At 37.9% G+C, this 22,095-nt stretch overlaps 1 pseudogene; it reads right to left on the bottom strand.

Moving 5' to 3' along the window:
- Positions 1-318: 318 nt before the first annotated feature.
- On the bottom strand, positions 319-6,372 carry LOC145134906 (spliceosome-associated protein 130 A-like; annotated as a pseudogene).
- Positions 6,373-22,095: the final 15,723 nt, after the last annotated feature.

The raw sequence follows: 22,095 nt of genomic DNA, 5'->3' as shown, positions 1-22,095 counted from the left end.
AAACAAATATACCCATTTGGTTGAATATCAATATCTCTTCAATATCGGTGGTGGTAGTGGACTTGTAAAAATTCCTGTAAAAACAAGCTTCAGTTGTTAAATTCTATAAAAAAGACAAATATAAACATTTAGTTGAATAGCAATAGCAATATTGTTATCCACGGCCTTGATGGTGGATTTGATGAATCTGTTAAAATTCATGTATTGGAGGCATCATCTGCATGCATAAAAAACCAGGTTTAGTCATTACATTGTGTAAAAAGACAAATATACCCATTTAGTTTAATAGCAATATCATTAGCAGCAACAACCTTTCTCTTAAACAATCTTATTTCTATCTTCTTCCAGTTTTTTTAAAATTCCCCCCATAGTCCTACCTAGTTCATCCGCAATTTTCCTCTGTATATCCAAGGGCAATGTCGGAAATTGTTCACATAGGTCTCCATCAATCACAGCCTACACATAAAATTCAGATTTTTGGTGTCAAAAAATATAAATAAGTATTTTTATTAAAAAAAATAGATGATTACCTTAACAGGAAAATAAGCAGATCTAAATGACATATGATCTCTCCCACACAAAGGCGAATGTTCATGTCTCATATGCATCTCCAAATGTGAAAAGAAGTCCACGTCATCATGCGAGGTAAATTCCAATAATGCCCCTAGAATACCCATCACAGTTCCATACATGACACACTCCACGCCACCTGGAACCAAAGACGCTTTCTTAAAACATGTAACAACATCACCAACATGAAATGGAACAATCTCCTTAACTTTAAAATTATGCTTCCCTTGTTCAATTTCATCTTGTGGTAAACGAACAAAGTAAATATTCATGAATTTATCTCCACCTGCCATGGTGTCATAGTCTATATGTCATGCTGTCATGCTGATGTCAGCCACCTTGGAACACAGTAATCAGTAAATACATATACATGTTTTTCATCATCTCTATATTTGCAATAGTGAAATGACTGCAAAAAAATGAAGTTTTTTTAAGTGTATTGGTATTTGAAAAAGGAAAGAAAATGTTAAACAGCATAAACATACCTCTTGAATATCTCCCACATGGATTCGATCAAGATACGTATGAATGGAGTTAATCGTATTCGGGAACGACTTATTTTCACATTTTTTAAGCAATCCTCTTTTCCCCAAATCATAAACCCTAAGAATAGATCAAATTCATGCAAGCAATTTTCCCTGAAATTGACACAACGCAAGTGGGACCCCATCAACTTGTGTTTTATGCAAAATTTGTAACAACTTTCCATCATTTACAAATCTATAAATATGAGCATATCCAACAATTAAAGATCTTTTTGGCCAAAATTGTAAACCCTTGGTTGTCCCTACAACTTGTGACATCCCCAAATTCACAGTCATTTTAAAAAAATTATTTATGCTTATTTGAAAATCAGAGTATTCATTTTAAAGAATAATATTGCGGAATTTGTTCCCAGAAAACATGATAAATATATTTTCAAAGCATTTCCGAAGAAATGTAATTTGTTTATATTAAAACTTTGGGATGTCATCGTCAATACAAAAACATAAGCATAAACAGACCTTACATTCATTTACACTAGTGATTTACATCTCTTTTAATCTCTCAGTGTAATGTAGCTTCGTATCGACACATGTGATACAAATAATCTGATTGATTCAGGTTGGGAAACTTGGTGAGTACATAGGGTTTTCAACCCACAATAAAGTTATTAAATTTCAGCATCAAACAATTATCCCAATTACCCATCCCCATTATCTTCTTTATTTCTTAAGGATCTACCCTAATAATCATCTATCATTCACTCATTCATTCGTAAGGATTGTCCTAAGGAATAGGCACGAAGTCCATCGCTGCCAATGACACAGCTACCAATGTTATCTATTAGGCGCAACTGCTAATAGTATCCTTTAGGCGCAACTACCAGGATTATGATGTTCTCTATTAGGCACAACTGCTGATATTATCTTTTGGGCATAGCTGCCATGGTTATGATGTTCTCTACTAGGCGCAGATGTCGATATTATCCTTTAGGCGCAGCTGCCAGGATTATGATGTTCTCTATAGGCGCAGATTTCAATATTATCTTTTAGGCGCAGCTGCCATGATATTTAGAGTACATCGTAGTTCAAAAACATTTACAGGTTGTGGTGCAGCTGCCAATGTTCATCTATAGGGTACTAAGTCCATAGCTGCCAATGTTCATCTATATCATCTTTCATCTCTCATTATTCCTATCATCTTTCATCTCTCATCTCATCTTATCTTTAATCTACCCATCTTTACCCATCATTATTATAGGTATAAAATACGTATACAGTTTAAATCAAATAAAAGATGTATATTTTGTTCATCCAACATAGATATCAAGAACACAGATAATATGCACACACAACACGTAATTTATATTAAATACTTCATATCTATGTGTAAGATGAAAGTAACTATGCACTCACTTGTTAAAGTGATGATTCCAAATTCGGGTAGCGCTTCGCTTCTAACAATTCTATTTTCCTTCGGCGAATCGTAGTATCATTACCGCTAGATTTTAGTCTAATATTTATAGCGACTATTTACGAGTGATATTGTTTTATAAGTGTTAAACAATACTTTTCAACCACTATGTACAGACAGGAGCCAAACATGAAACACCGGAGGGCAGGACCATTTTGGCATTATAACACTTCTGAAATCCAACAACCCTATGCGGCCCTTCAAACCAGATTCCCCGTACCGTGAGTAGTTAAAAGATATTATAATAACACTTTGTATATTATATTTTATAATATATTTATTGTTTATAAGTTCATAATAACGATATTGAACTTAAGCATAAGCTATACTTGAAGTAGGGTAAGCATAACTCACTTACCAGGAGGTTTGGCTAGGAACCGGGCTCTGCGGGGGCAGAACTTCCGAGCTGAAAGCTCTTCTTCTCAGAGCCTTCTGGCGCTCTAGGGATTTTCCTCTAGCACCTTGAGGTTACTAGGGCTTTGGGAGGGTTTTGGGAGGCTTAGAGAGAAGTTAGAGAGAGAAGTGAAAGGGTTTTGGTGTGAAAAATAAAGGCACTCTCGCATGATATTTATAGGCTGGAATTGGGTCAAACTCGTTGAGTTTTGGCCTCCAACTCGTCGAGTTGGTGCCACATGTCACCATCTGGTGGCAAGGCGTGGGGAGAAAGCAATGGCCCAGATTCAACCACATCACCCTCTTCGCAACAGCACACTCCCGACTTCTAAATTCCGTAACTTTCGCATACGAGCTCCGTTTTTTATGTTATTTATATCCACGTGTAGGTATTGACAAGATCTACAACTATCCTTTTGACTCCATCGGCTAATTCTCAACCGATTTTAAATTTAACAGTATGAGAAGATTACGCTGTTTAACGACCATGTAAAATTCATAACTTCTACATACGGACTCCGTTTTCGACTGTCTTTTTATCGTTGAGATCCTATTAATGAGATCTTAAATTATCATTTAGGTTGTGTCGGCTAAATATTGATCGATCTAAAATTCGAATTCCGGCTGTGCGCTGCTTTGCTAAATCTTAGAAAAATCATAACTTCCTCATATGAAGTCAGTTTTGGACGTTCTTTTTATGCACGTTCTCGGTTTAACGTACACTACAACTATCATTTAGATCCCTTAGGCTAAAAAGTAATTTATCAAAAATTCAATTTTTACATTACGCGGTGTCATGCCGGTGTAGCCGTAAAACTTCGACAGGTCATAACTTCTTCGTTATAACTCGGATTTCGGCGTTCTTTATATTTACGGAACCCTTGTGAAATATAATATAACTTAGTTAAGATTATTTATTCTAAATAATCTTCCATCAAAAATTCATTTTTGACCTTATTGTCTCTAAATTGACTAGCCCGAATCTACGGACGTTACACAGCTAAACGTGTCTCATTATCATGAAAATTCACCATACAAAGACTGAAAGATGTCTCGTCATCTTCAAGCTCCAATAAACAAGTAGTTTTAGTTGACTTTGGGTCAACAACCCTAATACAAGAAACCCATTTATCCTCCCATCGATGACTTTCAATTGTCACTAAAACTTTCTTTTTTGGATGAAACACAAACTTCCTAGGTGTATACCTCAAAGGTATGGCGGTTTCATTAAAATTTTCACCTAATCTTTCAATTGTGAAAACCCGTAAAGCATCATGAGCAATAGCCACCACACCTTCAACACATTGGTTTGATGAAAAAGAAGTTGCATATTCTAAGGTTTCATATGAAAGGGGAGTTAAAAGAAACTGACCATGGTGGACATAACCTAACCATGGTCTGCTAGACAAACAAAGTATACCCTGTTTCCCTCTCACCAAAATAGAAAACAATTTAAGAGTTCTAAGCCCTAGAAATCTGGAGCATGTGTTAGAAAGCTGACTTGTCACCATGTCCACCATTGTCCTAAAAAGAACCCCACTTTGTAAACCCGCGTTTAGAAACAATACAAAAGCTTCAACTTCAAGAAACAAAAGTGATTTAGGAGGTGATGAAACACTTTGTAAGCTCAAAACCTGCATACAATAATCAGGATCTAAAGATAAGATTCTTATAGTGTTGTCATATGATCCAACTGCAAGAAACCGAGATCTTTGTCTTCCTTCAGGGACAGGAGCTATATCCAAACACGCCACGTCTCCGGATATTTCATTCTTTTCAACTTCCTTTAATTGTCCTGTAATAATATCTACTTCAAATTATATAATCTCACCTCCACTTAATGCAATCACTACTTGAATCTATTCAATCCGACTTTAACAATCATTTTGTTTTTGGGTGTTATCCAATCATTTTTTTGGCTTCTCTTATATGCCTAATACCATTAGGGTGTACTTGTATTAAAGAATCATCACCTATTAATGAAACAACAAGTGAAGGTGTTGTATCAAGAAACCTAGTGTCACTAACTTCTTCAACAATTTCACCAATAGAAAGAACAAGTGTTACATTTGCAAATGAGATGACAATGTAAGCATCAAATTCGTCCTTCATGTTCTTTTTAACTGTCCATATTGCACTTGAAACACTAGGAAGTTGTGAAACAACCATTTCAGTAATGGCTAACCCTGGTCTTAGTATTCTAAGAGATGAATGTGGGCCTCGACCACAAAGGGTGAAAATTTGAGGAGTTTCTTCTTGGAAAAGGTTTACAACTTTCATGTCCATAATGGGCATTAAGCTTTCGACTTGGTCGATTCTAGCAAGATTCTTTAACCCTCTAGGCTTGAAAAAGACTGATTTTGTTTCCATTAATGTAGAGGATGATGAGTCTACATCAGGGACATATCCTATAGCTTGGAATTGATTCAAAGCATGGTTTCCAAATTCAGAAGCAGCAAAAAGAAACCCTAGTTTCATGACACACATTGAATATGAGACTAGTATTGTATCAAAATACTTGATTTTTAATTCGGAAACACGTTCGTTTTCATGATCTAGGTGACCTTGAAGACATCACCAGTTTGAAGAAGAAAGAGGAACATGGACTTTTCTTTGTGCATAGTGGCTGAAACTATAAGAGCCCCATGTTCAGCGGGTAGATTTGCCCGTGTAGGAAAACCTGCCCGAACATCTGGATTGATTCTTGTATATGATGAAATTTTCAGCACAAACATGGACACCACTTGGACCATCACCACCGCCAGGGACAGTTAGCAATATGTTAGCACCATTGTCAACCTGCTCAGACCATTTCCTTGAAACATGATTAAGCCCCAAATCTAGTTCATATAAGGTAAGATGTTTTGAAGCCTGGTCAGCCTCTGAATAATCGAACTCTAGAGCAGCAAATATAGGGTTATCGAACCCACAATCAACCGCAACGATTGAGTAAGTAATGGTGGGTGACTTGTGTGCCTCTAATGGAGACAAAATAATCAGCCTAGCAGAGGTATCCCAATTAAGAACATAAACGAGCTTTTGCTTTTCATAAGCACCGATCATAACAAAGTGACCTTGTGGATCAATAGCTAAATACTGCCTCAGAACAATTCTATGACTTCCAGATTTCCCAAAAGTTTCATGGTGAATTTTATCAATCACATTTTTCTCCTTGTTATATTCGAGAATGACGATACGTCCAGAGTCAGAGCCCACAACGATGTAGTCTTTTTGGGCACCGATTAACCTAAACTGAGCTAGGGATCTAATAGCACCAAAAACATCAACGGAGAGGATAGTTTGGATCTTACCGTTTTCGTCGGGACGCAGGAGTTCAAGGACTTTACCGCGGGCGACGACTATTTCTTGGGATTTGTTACAGCCGGAGAAGCTGCCGTTGATGGCGCAGACGATGTTGGTGGGTTGTTGGAGAGTGAGATTATAGAGATGCATGGTAATGGATTGCTAAAAGCCTAGGTAATTAGGAATGTTGTTGAAAACATTAGAGAAATTCATAATCAAATTTTCTTTTGGCATTTTCAGAATTAATTCACGTTAAAGTTAAGAAATTCGGATTGTTGTTGGCGATTTCAGTTATCAGAATCGGTGTTTAATCGGAACTTAAGAACGAAGATTGAACTTTCAAGCGAAGCGGTTACTTGTTGGTCACGACGTCTTGAAGCAAATCAGAATCGATTTTCTTGTTACAACCGCCCAATACTAACACCACCACCACCACCATTGTGGCTCGCCATCACCATCATAGCTCACCACCACCATCTCCTGTTTCTCCGTCGACTGGTGGATAAAAAGAGGCAACGAAGATTACCAACTCCTCAATCGCTACCATCTCCTGTTCCTCTGTTGAATGTTTGGTTGTGGAATAAGGTTGTCGTGGCTGCGGGGATGACAATGTTTGTTTTGCCAGTGTATCAGAGTCGATGAACGAAAGTAACAGGTACTTAAACCCTAGGCGATGATATTATATCTGATACGATGAAAGTGAAGGTTCGAAACCATAGGCGGTGTCGATCTGAGACGATGGAGTACATATCGGAGATCGAAGAGGGAGGCTAGTGGTGGTGTTAACAATAAATGTGGGGATATTTGTTGAGATTCGATGGTGTATAAACAGTGTCGACGGAATCTATCGCCGCCATGCTCTGATTCTTCCTTTCTAATTTTCCTTGATTGTTCTTTCCTAATTTGCAGGTTGGTTTTCCGATGGAGGCTAGTAGTTGTGTTAACAGTAAATGTTGCTGGTTCGATGGTGGTTTGAGTATAGGTTGTTGGTTCGGTGACTAAGGTGGTGATTTTTGGTTATTTTCAATGAAACAATTAAACTTTGAACGGAGGAATGGGTGAGGAGAAGTGAAGGGTGGCAATGATGATCCATTTTCCGGTGGTTCTCTGTGGTGAGGGGTGGTGGTGGTGCTCCAGTGGTGGTGTAGATTACCTGTGGTGGTGGTCAGGACTTATTCAACAAAATAGAAAAATAATTAAAATAATATTTAATAATTAAAAATATCAAAAATGATAAAAATAAATGAAAAAGAAAAGAAAAAGGGCATTATAATCTTTTTATGTGTCACAAGGATGAAACATACAAATTTAAACTAACGAAGGATGAAACGTGTAATTTAAACTAACGACAGATGAAACGTGAAATTTTTAACATGGGGGACGGTTCGAGTTAATTTTTGAAAATAGGGATGAACGTACGTTTTGACACTTGAACGAGGGACGAATCGTGTAATTTACTCTTTAATTTATTACATAAATTTTCATATGTCAATTTTAGAAAGTATAATAAATGTTCCAACATTAACTTATGTAAAACTTTTATTAAAATATTAGTATAAAAAGTGTAACGACCCAAAAATCACAACAAATTTAAACTTTTAAACATAACTCATAGTCATAAAATGTTTACAAAATCATTGTTTCCAAATTGTTTATCCATATCAGAGTATCCCAAAATCATAAAGTCATAAATAGAGGATGTGTACGGTCACGCCTTCACCTTCCCGCAATCATCAAAAGTACCTGAAACAACAACTAAAAACTGTAAGACAAAGCTTAGTGAGCTTCCCTCAAAGTACCAACACACAAACAGATAACACATACAACAACATGTTGGTCCAGTCAACCATCGGGTTGGAATACCCCACGCCCTCTGTACGAGTCTAGCATGCTAACCGGCCCTCAGCTCGTATCTGGAATGCTCCTGAGTCCTCAGTATGAGGATGGCATGCCAACAGGCCCTCAACTCATATCTGGAATGCTCCCGGGTTTGTTGGCTACAGCACAAAACAGTACAAACTCAACCCAACACAATATGTCGACATATAACTGATAACAAACATAAGCAACAGATAGATATTCATACAGACAGAAATTACAGGTAGTCCTACAGATCTACCAGTCTATATATATCAACAACCAACATATAATCATGCAGATCTATCTCATACTCAGCATATCAATATATAGCAGGATATCAATCAAATGGGCCGGCCTTGGTGCCTTCGACCCGTAAGTACAGTGATGAAAACTCACCTCACAGTCCGAACAATAGATGATGAGGTCCTGACTCCGAATCTTAGCTCTAACCGACACCTATCCAACCAAATGACTAATTATCAACCACAATCCAAAATACCCAAAATACCCTTAGGCCAAACTTGGTCAAAGTCAAAGCAAACTGGTCAAAATCAATAACTCAACCCAGCCGAGTCAACCCAGTCGAGTCAACCCAGCTGAGTCAACTCATCCGAGTCGACATAGAACTCATACACGGGGTGTACCCAAACCTTGACCGCAGGCAGGAGAGTTAACCTCGTACGTGCGGCGTACTCAAATTACGCAGGACGTACGCCCAGACTCCTCAAAACTCCATTAAGAGCTTAATGCCTTAAGCTCTTACGTCTAACTTTCAGATCCAAGGCTAAATCATCCTCAAGAGTCATAAAGTTTTCAACTTTATCACTTTGCATGTCCATTAAGTTCTTAACTCCACATCTTAATACATTAAGACCTTCTAAGAAATACATGAAGCAAAACCAACCATTAAGACCCCATTTTTATGACTCAAGACCCTTCCTAAGGTCTGAAAGGACGACTTGATGGGTCAAGAACATGCCATGCTCAAGAATCACCATTTTGGTACAAAAAAGTGTCTTAAACGAACAAATATCTAGATCTACAAGATGGAGTGGTAAAGTTGCAAGCTTTATAGCTCGTGGAGGTTGCAATCAAAGTAGAAATCATAGATCCAAGGTGCTTCCGAACTCCAAGCTCTTCACGCTTCACTCTTCACCTTCAAGAACTCCTCTAAACACTACAAAGGGCTCCAAAAAGGTACTCTGACACTTAGAGTTTGCTTGGGGGTCGTTCTCACTGAGGGTGCATGAAGAAGGAAGGGGACATGATGTTATAATGATGTTTATATATGGCCAAAACCCTAAAAATTAGGGTTTGAATGATCTTCACGTACGCCCTGCGTACGAGGTGTGCGCCCAGCATACTATGGCGTGCCCTAGTAAGCTTAGCATACACACGTACGCTCAGCGTACTCCCAAAGTCTGAATTTACCAAAGTGTCACAATGGGTCCCTTCTGCACTCTTTCTTTTACTTAGGGGCCAAAATGCAATATAATCAATATAAGGGTCCAAAATGAAAGTACCCCCAAACACGATGTTACAAAAAGATTATTATACGCAATAAAACATATGCTAATAATATACGAGATGTTATTTTTGGTCGTTAAGTAGAATTTACTACAACCTTTCAAATATCGATTATAATAAACGGTTCCAAAATTAACTTATGTAAAAAAATTTAATAGAACTAAGGGGTATTGCGTGCTTTGTGGAGGGAGGAAGTGATATTTAAAGCACAATGCTTTAACATAAAACATATGAAAGTATGATGTTATAATTTAAAATTAGGATATAAAATTACAGTTTTCAGCAGTTCCACTATTTCAGAAAGAAAGTAGGACGCTGTTATTGACAAATAAATGTAAGTATGTTGCTACTTTATGTATTTAATGTGTAGTTGGGACCATAAAGTGTCTTAAAAGAACAAATATCAAGATCTACAAGATGGAGTGGTAAAGTTAAAAACTTTATACCTCCTGGAGATTGCAATCAAGGTAGAAATCATAGATCCAAGGTGATTCCCAACTCCAAGCTCTTCACGCTTCACTCTTAACCTTCACGAGCTCCTCTAAACACTACAAAGGGTTCCAAAAAGGTACTCTGACACTTATAGTTTGCTTGGGGGTCGTTCTCACTAAGGGTGAATGAAGAAGGAAGGGGACATGAGGTTATAATGATGTTTATATATGGCCAAAACCCTCAAAATTAGGGTTTGAATGATCTTCACGTACGCCCTGCGTACGAGGTGTACGCCCAGCGTACTAAGGCGTGCCCTAGTACGCTTAGCATACATACGTACGCTGAGTGTACTCCCAAAGTTCGAATTTACCAAAGTGCCACAATGGGTCCCTTTTGCACTCTTTCTTTTACTTAGGGGCCAAAATGCAATATAATCAATATAAGGGTCCAAAATGAAAGTACATCCAAACACGATGTTACAAAAAGATTATTATACGCAATAAAACATATGCTAATAATATACGAGATGTTATTTTTGGTCGTTAAGTAGAATTTACTACAACCTTTCAAATATCGATTATAATAAACAGTTCCAAAATTAACTTATGTAAAAAAATTTAAAGAACTAAGGGGTATTGCGTGCTTTGTAGCGGGCGGAAGTGATATTTAAAGAACAATGATTTAACATAAAACATATGAAAGTATGATGTTATAATTTAAAATTAGGATATAAAATTACAGTTTTCAGCAGTTCCACTATTTCAGAAAGAAAGTAGGACGCTATTATTGACAGATAAATGTAAGTATGTTGCTACTTTATGTATTTAACGTGTAGTTAGGACCATAAAGTGTCTTAAAAGAATAAATATCTAGATCTACAAGATGGAGTGGTAAAGTTGAAAGCTTTATACCTCCTAGAGGTTGCAATCAAGGTAGAAATCATAGATCCAAGGTGCTTCCCAACTCCAAGCTCTTCACGCTTCACTCTTCACCTTCAAGAACTCCTCTAAACACTACAAAGGGCTCCAAAAAGGTACTCTGACACTTAGAGTTTGCTTGGGGGTCGTTCTCACTGAGGGTGACTGAAGAAGGAAGGGGACATGAGGTTATAATGATGTTTATATAGGGCCAAAACCCTAAAAATTAGGGTTTGAATGATCTTCACGTACGCCCTGCGTACGAGGTGTACGTCCAACGTACTAAGGTGTGCCCTAGTACGTTTAGCATACACACATACGCTTAACGTACTCCCAAAGTCCGAATTTACCAAAGTGCCACAATGGGTCCCTTTTGCACTCTTTCTTTTACTTAGGGGCCAAAATGCAATATATAAGGGTCCAAAATGAAAGTACCTCCAAACATGATGTTACAAAAAGATTATTTCACGTAATAAAACATATGCTAATAATATACAAGATGTTATTTTTGGTCGTTAATTAGAATTTACTACAACCTTTCAAATATCGATTATAATAATCGGTTCCAACATTAACTTATGTAAAAAAAAATAGAACTAAGGGTTATTATGTGCTTTGCGGCGGGCGGAAGTGATATTTAAAGCACAATGCTTTAACAGAAAACATATGAAAGTACGATGTTATAATTTAATATGAGGATATAAAATTACAGTCTTCAACGATTCCACTATTTTAGAAAGAAAGTAGGACGCTGTTATTGACAAATAAATGTAAGTATGTTGCTACTTTATGTATTTAACGTGTAGTTGACAAATACAGGGATGTTATTCACCTACTTGATTAATAAAATGCTATAAGTTTATATTAGTTTGTACAGATCCGGGTAGGAATTCAATTCCATTAAATACATCATTATCATACTCAAAATCGATACTGTAATCTTATCCTGCATTTCTTCCTTACCATATTTTTTCACCAAACTGCCATTTCCACACAATCCATCCCACAACCCTTTCAAATTTATCCGAACTCTCAAAAACTTACAATGAACCTTAAGTATATGCATATGAATAACAAAGTAAAAAACAGACATACATTAAATAAAATAAATAAAATCAGACCTGTATAAATCTTAGGGGTTGCAAATTTCAAACCTTTTTATCAAAATCAGGAATTTACAAAAAATTTATCGAATATTATAAAAGCAAAGAATATATGTTTGGTTTTTTCTTAATTGGTGAACCAAAGGTTTATGAAAAAAAATGCAATTAATGTGGTTTTTAGATAATGAGCGACTATTATTACCAAACATTGGACTCCGTCATTGGTTAATGTTATCCAAGCAAAAATCACCAAACCTGCGATTTCTTAATAAATATTGTCACTTTCCTTAGATACCATTGAAATTCTTTTCGGGTACTAAAAATGTTCATTTTCAAAACCTAGATATAAAATCATCATAATTTGGTGTTATTTTTCATTTAAACATAAATTAATTCAATGTTTTTAAAGAAATTTACAATTTCCAAAATACTAGTGTAACGTCCCAATATTTCAGATTATTTTCATTTTTAATCCATTCCAAAACATCCAATAATCATGTCAAAACATCAGAAAGTGTATCAAACTAAAATAACATCAGAGTACAAATACCAAAATCACATAATGCTTAAAACATGGACAGATGCGGTGTGATCAAGTCAGGCGCTTCCCCTTCGAGCTGGAAGTACCTGAAACATAAACTAAAAACGGTAAGCACAAAGCTTAATGAGCTTCCTCAAAATACCCCCCACCATACATACATAACAGTCAAAACATAATTTGTTAGGGTGCAAAGTCACTCTTGGATGTCATATGGGCTTACTCCTTTGTATGTGTGTAATGAGTTGTCTTTCCTTTATAAGGAAGTGAGTGACACTCATTTTATCTAATGAACATTTTGAGAGATTAGTTTAGAGAGAGAAAATTGCAAACCCATTTTGTACTCTTTCTATGAAATTAATGAGAGCTTAAAAGAATTATTTACTTCTTGTGTTCATGTTCTTGATTTTACTTGATGATTCACTAGATCTTTCATATTCCGTACATGCCATCATAATCAACACAACTACAATTGGTATCAAAGCGGGTGTTCTTGATTGGATCAAGAATTGATCCTTGATGGCTTTCTAGATTTGGTGATTCATTTTTTTGATCTTTGATCTTTGTGTTTTAGAGAGTTTTTGGATACTATAAATCGAATTCATCTTTGATTCTATTCAAAATTCGATTTTCTTCACTAGAATTCAAGTGATTTTTACTTTCTCTCTCTAGAAAACTCATTCAAAATCACTTTCTCTCTCTAGAAATCTTCAAGTTTTTGTGATCGTGGTGAATTTGCCGTATAATTCTTGGAATTGTGATCGTTAAAGATGTCAAATACAAAGTCAATAAAAATCAATATTATGGGTTGGTGTTAAACAAGTTGATTACATGGGGAACTATGGTTTCTTATGGAGGATTGAAGGATAATCATGGAAGCTTGATATTTCAACCACTTTGTGAGATTAAATGGTTGGCTGAAATTACATGGTCCATATCAACACGTAGTTGTGATAAGATTGGAGGAGAAAAATATTTGTTCAATAAGAAATATATTTCTCTTATTGAAGACCCAAATGATCTTCGTGCTCTTAAGTATGTTGAAGTTCAAGACAATGGAGTTCAATGTGATGTTCTTGATGTTCTTGAAGTTTATGATAAGAAGATTCAAGTTGATTCTCATGATGAAAAAGTTTTTTGCTCGATTGGAGTTCAAACCGATGATATTTTGTGTTCTTGTGATTCGTTTGAAGGAATGATTCCTTATCGGAAGCCGGTGATCCAAGAAATTCACAAATATCAAACTCCAAAAGATTTGATTCAAACTCAAGAAGTTGTGGAAAGTGGGTTTGTTCATGAAATCAAGTCTTCAAGATGCAAGAAGATGAGAAAGAAAAAGAAGAAGAAGATCAACAGTAAAATCAAGCGGGTTTACTCACAAAATCGTCAAATGTTGTGAAGCCGAAATCCATGAAGCAAATTTGGGTTCCAAAGCAACAATCTCCAAAGGTTGCATTGAATTTGAAATCAAAACACAAAAGTGTTGGTGGTTCTTTTGAAAATGTTCTTGGTTTGATGAAGAACACAAAGAACACGAAGAACGAGTTGTACATCTCGCATAATGGGTGGTATAATGTTCAAATTGGAGATTTTCTCGTTCCAACAAAAGAACCAAGATCTTATAAATTCGATTCGTTCGTTGAAAATGGATCTCGATTCGTCAAAAAGGTATCTCAAATTCTCAAATGGATTCCAAAACGTCCATGATTTCGATTCGTATTTTACGTTTTTCATTTTTGATCGATTTGCCTCATTGGATCAAATCCGTTTCAAACCCCATTGATTGATCCAATTATTATTTTTTTGATCAAATTTCAAAATCACATCATTTTCTAATATTCGATTACAGTTCATCCAATTAAAATTCAAGCTCAATATAATTTTTTTCAATACTGTTCATCATACACATATGTTCGCGCCCAGTAACTAATTTTGTTACTGTTCTTGACCAATTCTTAAGCCCAAATCGAAATCTATTCTTTTATCTATTTCCTTCTTGAGCATCAGTCGTGAATATCAACTCTTACAATCGAATTGAATTTGTTTTTCATTGATTCGAAAGCCACAAAACTTGATAATCGCACGTTGATTGGTTTGATTTCACGAGACTGGAAACGAAGGTGATGATTTGAAATCGAAAGTCTGTTAAAAGTCAAAATCGATTGTTGACTATGAGATTATGACTGAATCAAAACTTTGATTCACGTTTCTTGAGTCAACATACTTCTGGTTTACAATCGCCTTCGATTTAGTATGTATCTGATGAGTCGAATTTGTGTCTTGTTATCGATTTGGAACTTGATTTGAGATCGATTGTTTGTTGTCAACGATCAATGAAAGCGAAGGACGATCTATGTTGCAATCAGGTTCGATGGTCGGTGGTTTGATTAGATTTCGATCTCTATGCTTTGAGTCAATTTTAGCATTCGATTTGGAGATTATCGACTGATGAACTGAAAGTCAAAACAAAAAGTCAAAATTGTTGTTCTTGGTTCAACTTGTACGAACGCTTCACTGAGTTGTACCATTGGATCATCATTGTGTGGTTCTTGAGTTCAATGTTTGAATATCAATTTTTGGTTGTTGATTTGGATTTGAAGTCGACTGGTGTTGGTCGCTAGTTCTCTTTGGAAGTCAAAATCAGTGTTCTTGATAAATCGAACTCGAAATTGAAAGTTAAACTGGGTTTGGAATCGAAATGGTTGGAGTCAATTGAATTTTGACTACTGTTGACTAATTTCAGAGGCTTTGAGATTCGAAGGGTCGATGTTCATTTGTTGATTGGTATCGACTGAAAAGTGAAGTCGATTTGGGTCTGATTTAGAAGGTTTAAGATGATATCAATGACATGGATTGTTTTGGTATCGATAGAGAAGGCTGAGTTTTGGGTCAAATGATTCAAATCAGCTTCGTTAAAGACAAGATGAAAGTATTCGTTGACATCTACTGTGAAACATTCACGAATTGGGAAGAAGAAAACAAATATTTTCGAATTGGGTCCTTAATCTTTTCACGAAATGGCAGAAATGGTCCAAATTCGAAATGATGTAAACAATTTTTTAAAAAGGCTGAAGTTTCTCTTTTAGCCCCTAAAGTTTCGAAAAGTTGGCAACAAATACCCAACTTCGAAATTGGGCTAATTTTCTGAGAAATTGAAGAATGTTCATTTCTGGTCCCTGCAGTTTGTGCGAATTTACGCTTTATGCCCAGTTTCGCAAATGGGATAGAGTTTCACATATTTGGCTATTTTTGGCGCAATGGGTCCCTGCAGAATTCAGAAAGTTACACTTTTTACCCAGATTTTGGAAAATCTTGCAACTTTCACCCAAAAAGTCAAAAAATTTCACGAATTTGGAAATTTTTGAGGCTTTTTCGTGATTGTTTTTCCGTGCAAGATTTTTGGTGATTCATTTTTGGTACACATCAAGGGGGAGTATTGTGAAGTTCATTCCTTGAGCGCTTCTCACCCTTAATGGGTTTTATAATCATTTTTTGATTATAAAAAGGGGGAGAATGATGGGTATTCGAAGCTTCACGGGTTTGTCGGATATTCATTTGCGGATTTGAAGACCGGTGTTACTTCGAGGGGGAGTTTGGTCTTGATCGCGTGAGCTCGTTGGAGATTGAAGCCGGACATCCAATCCTAACTTTGAGGGGGAGAATGTTAGGGTGCAAAGTCACTCTTGGATGTCATGAGGGATTACTCATTTGTATGTGTGTAATGAGTTGTCTTTCCTTTATAAGGAAGTGAGTGACACTCATTTTATCTAATGAACATTTTGAGAGATTAGTTTAGAGAGAGAAAATTGCAAACCCATTTTGTACTCTTTCTATGAAACTAATGAGAGCTTAAAAGAATTATTTACTTCTTGTGTTCATGTTCTTGATTTTACTTGATGATTCACTAGATCTTTCATATTCCGCACATGCCATCATAATCAACACAACTACATAATTGAGTCTATTTCACCCCCTTTAGTCTCTTTCAACTGGTATTGGGTATATTTCAACCCCTTCGGTCTTTTTCAACCGATATTGGCTCTATTTCACTCCCTTCGTTCTCTTCCAACCGGTACTGGGTATATTACAACCCCTTCGGTCTCTTTCAACCGATATCGGGCCTATTTCACCCCTACATCTAGCATATAATCACATCAATAAGAGTCACAGAGAAAACAAACACATACAGGCAATACCGGAAATTGTCACGAAGACAATTATCATCCTACCAACATAATATAGTGGGCCGAAATTGGTGCCTTCGACCCACGAGTATAGTGAAGGAAACTTACCTCAGTCTGAAGATAAAAAAATCACACTCGGGCTGCCGAATCGTAAAATCCTCTCACTAAATCACAAATAATAAAACCCTAATTAGCAATTAGGTTACTAACCCATCCCCAGAGTCCAAATCCTAAATCCCGACTTCAACGGTAAAAAGGCTGCTTTACCCTTCCCTTATTGGGCCTAGCATATCATGGTCCAAATGTAACGCCCGTAGATCCGGGCTAGTCAATTTAGAGATAATAGGGGTCGAAAACGACTTTTTGATAGAAGGCTATTTAGAATGAATAGTCTTAATAGAAGTTGTAGCATATGTTACAAGGATTCCGTACATATAAAGAACGCCGAAATCCGAGTTATAACGAAGAAGTTATGACCCGTCGAAGTTTCGCGACGGAACCGACACGGCACCGGGAAGCGTAAATAGTGAATTTACGATAGAGCGATTTTTAGCCTTAGCGATCTAAATGAAAGTCGTTGTGTTCGTTAAACCGAGAGCGTCCCTAAAAATAACGCGCAAATCTGACTTCGTATGAGGAAGTTATGATTTTTAGAAGTTTCGGCTTAGTCGTGTACAACCCGAAATTCGAATATTTGATCGAGCGGTTTTTAGCCGACACAACCTAAACGAGAATCGAAGATCTCGTTAATAGTAGCGTAATGATAAAAAGACAGATGAAAATGGAAGTCGGATGAAGAAGTTATGAATTTTTAACGGACCAATCCTGTCCCGGCCTGTTAAAAATATAAATTTAAAATGAAGTCAAAATTAGCCGGTGGAGTCTAAACGAAAGTTCTAGAGTACGTTCCCGCCTACGCGTGGATATAAAGAACGTCGAAAACGGAGCTTGTATGCGAAAGATACGAATTTTTAAAGTTTAGACTCGAATTTGCGAAGCCTATTGCTCGATTGATGACGTGGCAAGATCCTAGCCGTTGCTTGCGGCCCGGGGCCTCACTTCGGATGGAGCCACGTCGCCTCGCATACGCGCCGCGTAAAAGGGTATGCCCCGCGTTCGGAATCGCTTGGTCTCGGAAGCTCCACGTCGCCCCACCGAGACTCTGCCACGTGGAAGCCAGCTGGTGACCCTATCCGAAGTTACGCCCCGCGTAACCTGCTGAACGCGCATCGTAGTCCGAAGCTGCTGACCCTATAAATAGGTTGCGAATTCTCTCGGATTTTCACACCTTTCTCACTTCTCTCTCTAACTTCTTTCTCTCTCTAACCCATTCCAACCCCCCTAAGCCCTAGGGAACCCCCTAGCACCCGAAGGAAGCCCCGAGGCTCCCGGAGTCCTGAGAAAAAGGGTCTTCTGGTTCGGAAACGCTGCTCCAAGCAAAGCCCGGCTTTCTATAAAACCCGCTGTAAGTGAGCTACGCCTACTCTATTTTTAATATAACAATTATTTAATTATAGTAATGTTATTAGGGTCTTATAATAATTATTTGGGCTATTATTATGAGTTATTTAACGCTTATATAATAATAATAATAATAGCTAGACTATTAATTAGTCTCGGTGAATATTGAGCTAAACCTTAGTGGTAATGATACTAGGTTTTGTCGAGGGAAATTGTTTTAAGAAGTAACGAAGCGCTGTCCGAATTCAGAATCACCACCTTATCAGGTGAATGCATAGTTACTTTCATCTTACACATACATATGAAGTATTTTATATATAAATTACATGTTATGTGTGCATATTATTTGAATACTTGCTTTCTATGCTGGATGAACGATTTTATACAAGTTTTATATGATTTAAACTGTATATGTATTTATATCTACATAATATGTTGGGTAAAACATGGGTAGATGAAATATGAGTTGGATGATGAGTTGAGAGGTGATATAGACCATGAGGTAAGGGTGAGAGGTGGACGATGTGAGAAGCCTTGTTCCCAAATGTTGGCCCCGTCATCTAGCAGAGTATGGATGACAACCACAGACTATTCTAGACAGTCCAGTGGAACACTAGCAGGCTCGCAACCTGTAGGTGTTGTGAACGATGTGTTCACCGATGTACTCTAAAAACTCATTGACCTGTATTGCGAGTGGACTCTCGAAAACGATACTGTCAATAAGCGAGATAACCTTGGCAGATGCGCCTAAAGGACTCTACTGGCAGAAGCGCCTAATATAAAACCTCATAACCCCGACAGATGCGCCTAAAGGACTATACCGGCAGATGCGCCCCATAAAGAATGTCACAATTCTGGCAGATGCGCCTAAGTGATAATATTAGCAGTTGTGCTTGACAGATGTGTCATTAGCAACGATAAATTTTGTGCCTATTCCTTAGGGCAATCCTTAGGAATGAATGAACGAGGAATAGCTGATTCTTAGGGTAAATCCTTAAGAAGATAATGGGGATGGGTAATTGGGTTGATTGTTTGATGTTTAAACATAATAATTATATTATTGTGGGTTGAAAACCCTATGTACTCACCAGGTTTCCCAACCTGACCCAATCCAGCTTATTTGTATCAGGTGTCGATATGAAGTTACATTACACTGAGAGATTAAGGAGATATAAATCACTAGTGATAATGAATGTAAGTTTTGTTTATGCTTATGTTTCTGTATTGACAATGACATCCCAACGTTTTAAAAGGAATAAAATACATTTCTTCGGAAATGCTTTGATAACGTATTTATCGTGTTTTTCTGGGAACAAATTCCGCAACATTTTTCTTAAAAGAGGTACTCTGAGTTTTATAAAGCATAAACAAAAATCGGTCTTTTCTGGCCGTGAAAATGGGGATGTCACACCAAATCCAGACTAGTCCAAAGTCCAAAAGACACTCCATGTCCAAAATGGGCCCACATCCATAAAAGCCCAAATCAGAAGGACTCATGGACCAACAAGGCCCAAAACCCTAAAGTCCAAGGTGGCTCGAAATCAAAAGCCCAAAAAGGTCCCCAGGTGAGTATGCTAAGCGTACCACCAGAACGATCGACGTACTAGATGCCTTCGTATGAATCGGGAACCCATGTACGTACGCTCAACGTACGCCTTGGTACGCCCATCGTACGCCCCAGTTGGCCAAAACCTTATTTAAGGTCTTAATTCGTTAAGACCTAATGTCCAACTTCATATCCAACTCTCTAGGGACGTCCTAAACAATAAAGTTGGCAACTTTACCCTTTTACATGTCTTAATGGGACTCAAACCATAGATTTAGCATTCTACTTCCCTTAAGTGGTCACAACTCATGCATGGTTGAAATTTAACTTTCAAGATTCGATTTTTATGACTCCATCCTAAGAGTTCAAAAAGACAACTCAAATGGTCTGGAGTAGTCCATACTCGATAAGACAAAAGTCATGGGACCAAAAGCTCCTAAATCTACCCACAAATGAGATCTTAGCAAAAAACCATCAAGGTAATAACTTTTTACCTCCAGAAGCTTGCAATGAAGAATATAACCCTGGATCTTGAAGCTCCAACTCCAACAATGCACCACCACCAACTCTCTTCTTCTTCAAAAGCACAAAAGAAAACCAAAAATCTCAATAAAAGCTCAAGAACACACTAAAGATGGCTAGGGTTTTGAGATGTAGCTCACAAAAGGCAATGGAGGCTGATAAGGTGAAAACTTTGGGACTTAATGTGTTTAAATAGGGCGCAAACCCTAAAAATTAGGGTTTTCCTCCGACTGAAGTACGCCCTGCATACGCATGGGTACGCCTAATGTACCATGGGGCTACCTCGATGCATGCAACCTTCCAAGTACACCCGACATACCTTATGTACGCCCAACGTACTAAGACTTGAGCCAAAATTAAAAGAGGAATAATAGTTAAGAATTTATCTTGACGTGTCGGACGTTACAATTCTCCCCTACTTGAATCAGACTTCGTCCTCGAAGTCCGCCTCTACAAATAACTCAGGGTAATGCTCTCTCATCTCCTCCTCAGGCTCCCCATGTCCATTCTGACCCCTTTCGGTGTTGCCACTGCACCTTTACCAATTCCACAACCTTGTTTCATAGGGTCCTCGTCTTCTTGTCGATAATAGGCACTGTTATCTCTATATAATTCAGGCGATCGTCCACCTGAATTCCCTCCAATGGGACCACAACAGAATCATCAACCAAGCATTTCCGCAGCTGAGAGACATGAAAAGTGCTATGATTCTGACTGGGCTTCTCTGGAAAATCCAAGCAATACGCAACCCATCCAACCCGGGATATCACCCTGAAAGGACCAATATACCTTGGGCCTAGCTTACCCTGTTTCCTGAATCGGATAACACCTTTCCATGATGACACCTTCAGGAGTTCCATTTCCCTGACTTGGAACTCCAAGTATGACCGGCGTTTATCTGCGTAACTCTTCTGTCGACTCTGTGTTGTCTGGAGCCTGCCACGAACCTGTTGAATTAACTCGGTTGTCCAGAGTACTACCTCTGTACTCCCCATAACTCGCTGACCGACCTCACCCCAACATATTGGGGTCCTACACTTCCTCCCATATAGAATCTAAAAAGGATGTCTATCAATGTTGGCGGGATAACTGTTGCTATACGTAAATTTCTCCAAAGGAAGATACGTATCCCAACTTCCGCCAAATTCCAGTACACATGCTCGAAGCATGTCCTCTAAAGTCTGGATAGTCCGCTCACTCTGACCATCCGTCTATGGGTGAAAAGTCGTGCTGAAGTGCAGACAAGTACCCAACTCCTCATGAAATCTCTTCCAAAATCTGGAAGTAAACTGGACATCCCTATCAGAGACCACCGAAACCGACACCCCATGTCGTGCCACCACCTACCGAATGTATATGTCTGCCAACTTCTCCGTAGAGATACTCTCCTGAACCAAGACAAAATGCGCGCTCTTGCTTAATCGATCCACAATGACCCATATTGAATCCACTCCGCATGCCGTCCGAGGTAATTTGGTGATAAAATCCATTGTAATCTCTTCCTATTTCCAAACGGGAATACCCAACGGCTCCATTTTGTCATGGGGTCACTGATGCTCGACCTTGACTTTCCTACAATTCAATCACTTCTCCACATACCAGGCCACATACCTCTTCAAGCATGGCCACCAGTAGTCAAGCCGAAGATCTCTATACACCTTTCTCGCTCTGGGGTGAATAGAGAACCTCGACTTGTGTGCCTCCTCCATCAATACATGAGGTGCACCACCCCAATATGGAACCCACACCCTCCGATGAAGGGTCAATAATCCCTGACTATCAG

Source organism: Lactuca virosa, chromosome 8, assembly GCF_052849685.1.
Source record: "Lactuca virosa cultivar CGN04683 chromosome 8, Lactuca_virosa_CGN04683_v6, whole genome shotgun sequence".
In the NCBI taxonomy this organism is placed as follows: Eukaryota; Viridiplantae; Streptophyta; class Magnoliopsida; order Asterales; family Asteraceae; genus Lactuca; species Lactuca virosa.
The sequence above is the reverse complement of the archived record's forward strand: the minus strand, read 5'-3'. Positions and strand labels throughout refer to the sequence as shown.